Source organism: Atractosteus spatula, chromosome 1 (assembly GCF_055471065.1).
Source record: "Atractosteus spatula isolate fAtrSpa1 chromosome 1, fAtrSpa1.hap1, whole genome shotgun sequence".
NCBI lineage: Eukaryota > Metazoa > Chordata > Actinopteri > Semionotiformes > Lepisosteidae > Atractosteus > Atractosteus spatula.
The window spans coordinates 71,944,996-71,950,995 of record NC_142706.1 but is presented as its reverse complement, the minus strand read 5'-3'; the positions used below and the strand labels follow the sequence as shown (position 1 = coordinate 71,950,995).

General features: G+C 45.8%; 1 protein-coding gene across 1 annotated transcript in view; it reads left to right on the top strand.

The window, feature by feature from the left end:
• Nucleotides 1-1,388: 1,388 nt before the first annotated feature.
• Nucleotides 1,389-6,000, top strand: part of LOC148841671 (PRELI domain-containing protein 1, mitochondrial-like) — a 30,072-nt gene continuing 25,460 nt past the window's right edge. The window contains exon 1 of the mRNA XM_088918378.1: nucleotides 1,389-1,532. The gene's annotated coding sequence lies outside the window, so the exon portion shown is untranslated. The remainder of the gene's footprint in view (nucleotides 1,533-6,000) is intronic.

Sequence of the window (6,000 nt, the reverse complement as noted above, 5' to 3'; positions counted from 1 at the left end):
TCAATTACTGTACTATATAGCAGTAGCAGGCGGTGGTGGCGACCCTCACCAGGGTAATCGGGTCTGAAAAAGTGTTGGATGGGCTAATGTATACAATGTGGAATATTGCTCACCTGAACCCAACCAGCGCTCATAAGGGGAAAAAAAACACACCCACCCAACTAAAAATAAGGCGTATCACAATAAACATGAGCCCATCTCTCATGCCAGCACAGGTCCAAAAGCCGGGAGCACAGCAAATATATTTGCTCAATCTGCCGGAGCAATGAATGTGAAGGCCCGTCTGTCACCATTGTCTTTCTCAGTTTTTCTGCCTCTCTTCGCTGTCCATTGTGACAATTAAATCTCCTTTAAATTCCTCCTTCTGGTAAGGAGTCATTTCTCGGCGAAAAAAAATCACGGTCGAGCCTTCTCGTACTGCAACTTTTGCTGAGAGCTTCTCGTCAATGTGTATGCCTTGTGTAAAAGTTTTTAAAGTGTTAAGGGACTTGAGCCTCTGATTCATGTTTTTTCACGACTCAGTAATGTGAGGTGAGTGTACAGTGAGCGCAGTATGGGCTGCCGTCGCATCATCCAGCTGGGGCTATACCTGTGAAGTACTTTGAGTAGATTTCCAGAAAAGCGCTATATAAGTGTAAGGCATTATTACTAATAATAATAATAATAATAATAATAATGATGATGATGAATTTGCGATGTACTGTCGCTGAGAATCAATAACATTAAGTTTCTACTCTAGTAACAGTATGGGTGAAGTTATCGTGCCATATCAGCGATTGTGTGGAGTTTGTGTGTTCTCCTCAGGTTCGTGTGTTTTTTCTCCAGCCAAGTGCTCGTACAGTTCACAGGCAGGTTGTTTAGGAGAACCGGAGTCTCTCTCCTCCCGTGTAAGCGTGAGTGAATGTGGACGCGCCCTGAAGCTGTTTTCCCCGGCAGCTGGAGCGCTCCGGTCAGCATGTAGTCTCTCCGGGTTGTACCTGGTCTGTACCTGCCTGGTTAGGCTCAGGCTAAACCACGAAGGATGGGAGGGAGGATAAGAGCCGCAGTACCTACAGAATAAGAACGTAAATTAGGATATTTCCATGATTCAAACGTCACCAGTATACTGTATTTTTTGGGGGGGATAAATGATCAAGATCAAGTTATTGCAGTGGTTGTACTGTGTAATCCAGGCGTTACAGAGAGCACAACCGGAAAGGTTTTTTTTTTATTATGTGAATAATCCAGACGTTATCTGACCCCGTCTAACTGCGTCCGACATTTGGTTTACACGCAAAGCCGCCCACGTCTGCAGCGGCTACAGGCTTGCTCCAGGGGATGCTCACGCTGGCAGCGCCGGCGTCCGGCTGTCACATGGCCCGTCCTCGTCACGTGGGCCGGAGTTCCGTGTCGCTCTGCGGTGCGTCGGGAAACACCAGCCTGAAAGAAGATGGGGCTCGGAAGTAGAGTTAGTCGGCCAAATCTGGATTAAGCTCCAGCCAAAGCCTGTAGCTTAACGAGAAATCTGACGACCCGTTGGCATGATACGTTAGGTGAGTTACAGCCTTGTTGACTGTCTTTTTTTTGTGTGTGCGTTATTAGCTGTGCCAGGGCGCGGGGGGACCCGAGCCGTGAGCAAGCGTGCCCCCCCCCCACATGTTATGTCAAGACCTGCCTGAGCCCTCACCTGCTCGGTTTTCAAAGCGCTTGTACCCGAAACGCGCGGAAGGTCTGTTTTGTCAATGGCCGGCTGCTCTTGCCTGTGCCCGATCTGGTCACGAGTGGAGCAGGACAGCGATCCTAGGATGCTGCCGGCTGCCCCCCGAAAGTCATAGTTTTCTGCTCACATGTTGAACCTGTGTAAACTTATCGCTCGTCGTTCCTGTCACCGGGCGCTTTCTTTGGCCTTTACTAAAGTCATCCGATACGATCCGACTAATCTCATTTGTCTTCCAAAAGGCACAATGTCAACAGTGGTTGGGTCAAAGGGTCAGATCACAAATAAAAGAAATAATTCTGGTCAACACGTAAGCTAGCACAGAAAGTCCCGCATTTTCGACGGTAGACCATTGTGAATGGAATGGCTTGTGAAGTTCACCGTTCTTCTGAGTGTCTTGTCTTTGTGATCGGCTTTCTTCTTCGATGCCCCCGTTCATGAGAAAACGATGAGTGATTTTTAAACTGTGTGTTTTAAACGTTATCTCTTAATCCGATCTATACACTAACGTTCTGACGTTATTGTTATTCATTTAGCAGAATAAGTAAATAGTAGTTTAATAGTGACATAACAAATCTACCATACTCGTTCTGTAAAAATTGCATTAGGTCCCCGATGGTTTTAGTATACCATACTTTGCAGTATTGGTTGTTTTTTTTTGCTTTTAAAAGTCAGTTTTAAGTACTGAACAGAGAAGGTTAGAAATCCCCATTACACCTGTACCAGAAGACGGTTTTCAGAATTTCTGTCATTTAATTTGTTTCAAGGCGGCACTTAAAACAGTGGGTCTGTCCATCCCTGTAATGTCATTTTGTAGCATCCTCACCCGTGTCACTGTGTCACAAACAATTAGCTGTTTAAAAGGGTATGAGAAAGCACCAGTCGTCAGCCCAAATTGAATTTGCAGATCTTTTGCCAATCCGTGAGAAGATAATGGTCACAAAAGAAATTAATTTTGGAAGCTGAACTTTTTGATAAGTACTGTATGGTCGCCATTGTCGCAAACCCCTGGTCTCTTGGTAAGCATGAATTGTGACTTAAACTGGCCCTTCCTGATCACTAGTCACTGTGCTGACTAATATAATGTGATGTACCAGGGAATGAGTACAGGTTGGGCAGCAGACATTTCACTGCAACTTGACATCATGGCGACCGCACAATACTTTCACAAAGTTCACGAGTTTGTGCTGAATTGGAAATTTGTAAAATCTTGTATTGTAAAAGTTCCCTTTTAAAAGCGGAGCGATTCTCTCTCGCGGAGTATGGGAGAGAAGCCTCATGGCACAGTGAAGGTCAGGGGAAGGGGGGGCTCCAGGCCACTGGTCTTGTTCAGTTGTTTTACAGGGCTACGGGCTGGGACTTTCCAGCAGCTCTCGAAGTGTCCTTCAGGCCTTGACCGGGTCTAGAGCCTCGAACTTTTTTTTTTCCTGTCTGCTTTTACCTTTATTCTGAGGCGTCAGAGCTGGGGCTGCGCTAATCACTAGAAAAGATGCAGACTTTCATCACTTCCATGCAGCAGAGAGAGACAGGAGCGAGAAACTGTGAAAAATAATGCGATGCTGTAGAACGTGGGCAAGTTCACGGCTGACAGGAGTCCATTCGGCTCGTGTAGCTCGTTTGGTTTTTAGTAGTTAATTGAACTGAGAATCTCACCCAGCTGTTCCTTGAAAGAAACAACTGTATCAGTCAGGACTGCACTGTCCGGATACTTCCGGTCTCTCATAACTCTCTTATTTTAGAAGCTTCTGTTTACCTGCCGGTAGAAATTTCAAATTGCAGGCAATTTGAAAAGGAAACGAATCTTTACTGAGCTGCTGAGTTTATTTCTTATTCATTATGGCAGTACCAGACAAAGCCATTGAACAGCTGTTGAAATCTATAACCCCTGTGAATAAGAATTGAAGTTTGGTGTAGAACTTGAACCGATTCAGGGTCACGGGGGAGCCAGAGCCTCTCCCAGCAAGCAACAGGTGCAAGGCAGGGATGTTGGTTTGTTAATTCTATAATTCTGAAAGAAAGATGTACTCTTACACTGATCAGATGCAGGGCGCATTTAGCAGTGTGACCTTAAATGTCTGTTCTTGTGTGCTTTGTCTCTGGGTCTCAGTCTCAGTGATGAAATATTAAAGAGCATAAATTATGCATTTCTTTATTAGAGGATGTTTATTTTACAGAGAGGCTGGATTCGAGTCACTTGAGAAAGCCCACAGTTAAAACAACTACATCAATTGTTTCTCTTTGGGGACAAAGTGAACTTATCAGTACTTGTTGTTGAAGCATGAGTAACAGTTACATTAAGCAACATTTACTTAAATGGTTTTAAGTTTCATTCCGAAACATGTAGAAACAAAAGCTTTTTTGAAACCCTTCCTCAGACCCAGTTGTCATAAGTTTGACAAATGTGCAGTTCTGTAGGCTTCCTTTGGGGAGAAGGAGAGTGCTCTCTCAGGCTCATCACTCAGTGTGGCTGTGCAGTTAGGAAGAGCTTTGCCTCTTTGGCTATTGGTTTCCTCTTAATAGGTAACGAACCAAGTCTGAGCTTCTCCCTTCTCTCATTTGTCTTGCTGTCACAGTACCAGAGCGGGACTCTGCTACCTCATGCATTCCTGTCAAAGGCTAATGGTTCCCTCTTGCCCCCTTGTGCAGCGGTGACAGTAAAGAATGCCTGTTGTCTCCAGCTGGCAGCGACACCGAGATGGATATTCATCTTCCAGAATGCGTTGTAGCCTGCCTGCCTCCAGCGGGGAAATAGAAATTCTTTAACCATGTGGTTGGAACGCTGACATAAGAAAACTCGGGATCATGTCAGAGACTCATTCCAGCTGTGGTATCCAAACACGCAATTCCTTGTACCAGGAAGGGTTCTAATAAAGAGTGCTTTCATATTTATGTATGTGTATCGGGCTGTGACATTCCAGTGAGAATTAGGAAGAGCTTGAGAACGTTACAAACAAGAAGAGCCCATCTTGCCCGTTTGTTAGTTAGCGAATAATTGATGCGAGGATTTCACCCAGACAGATCTCTTCCTTGAGAGAAGGAATGGCTAAATGAGATCCTTAGTGTAAAGAACCCCCCTCCCCCCTCCCATCCTCAAATGCAAATGCACTTCCATGAAGTTCACACTGCTGACTTCTTCTCCTTTGTGTTTCTGAGCAGTCTCTGCTTCAGAGGGATGTACTGTAAGCTGATCTTGTAAGCTTTACATTAACATATGTTAACGGTATGCTTCTGTAGTGGTTAGGTGCTTAGATTTTCACGTTTTGTAATTGCTAGTGTAACGGTTCTTGGGGTTTCCACCCTTACCGCTCCTGCCCTGCCAGTTCGCCCTCAGTGCCAGGGCGCGAACCCGGGTCTCCGGCGTCACGCAGTAGGGAACTTGCCAGCTGAGCTAAAGGAGACCTCCCCCAGCCCGGCCGGCTGAGATCCCTGTTATACACAGGGGTATATTCGTTACCCTAGCTATACATGCACTTAGATGTACAAGTGAAGCAGAAAAGCACATAACCATAACAAGCATTAAAAGAAACTTAACACTCAGTTTATTGTAGAGTGACACATTTCTAAATATTAATTTTGGATATCGATTGAATGTTTTTGGGCATCAATTTGATCATGACTGACCTTGATGCACCCGGGCGACTTTGTTGCATAAGCCCCAAATCGGCTCGTTGGCGAGAGAATTGATTGGGATCAAGTGATGAGGTGACTGTCGGCTCTAGTGGATTCTCCACTCTCCAAGAGCTCTTTGGAGATCAATCAAGGCTTTGTTCAGGGCAGCCTGATTGTGACTGATTGTTGCACACAGCAGGTAATTGACGGGGACATCCAGGGGTGATGGTCTGTGCAGGAGTGTCTGATTGCTACACAGTTTGACTTGTGGGGATTGATGGCAGCCCGACTGCCCGACAGTACATGGATCAAGTCCCAGGATCTCACTTGCTGCCTTTTCTGCAGGACAATCCTGACATGACAGCATTCCAACAGGATAGCAGGCGTCCTCATGTCACTCGTGTAACAGCTGCTGTCTACCAGGATTAGAATGTGACAGTGATGCTGTGAATGCATTGCTCGCTGAACCCGGGCACCATTCAATATTTTATGTATTGAGTTGGGTTGACATGTGGCATCTGGTGCTCAGAAACCAATGAAGGGGCACATACTTGACCAGGCTGCACAAGAGGAATGGGACAGAATCCCAGAAGATGGCATCTGCAAGCCGGTGCAGTGCGGGAGTCACAGATGTCCAGCTTGTACAACGTCCCACAGTGGAAACACGTGCTGCCAGCCTGTCTGACAAATGTTAA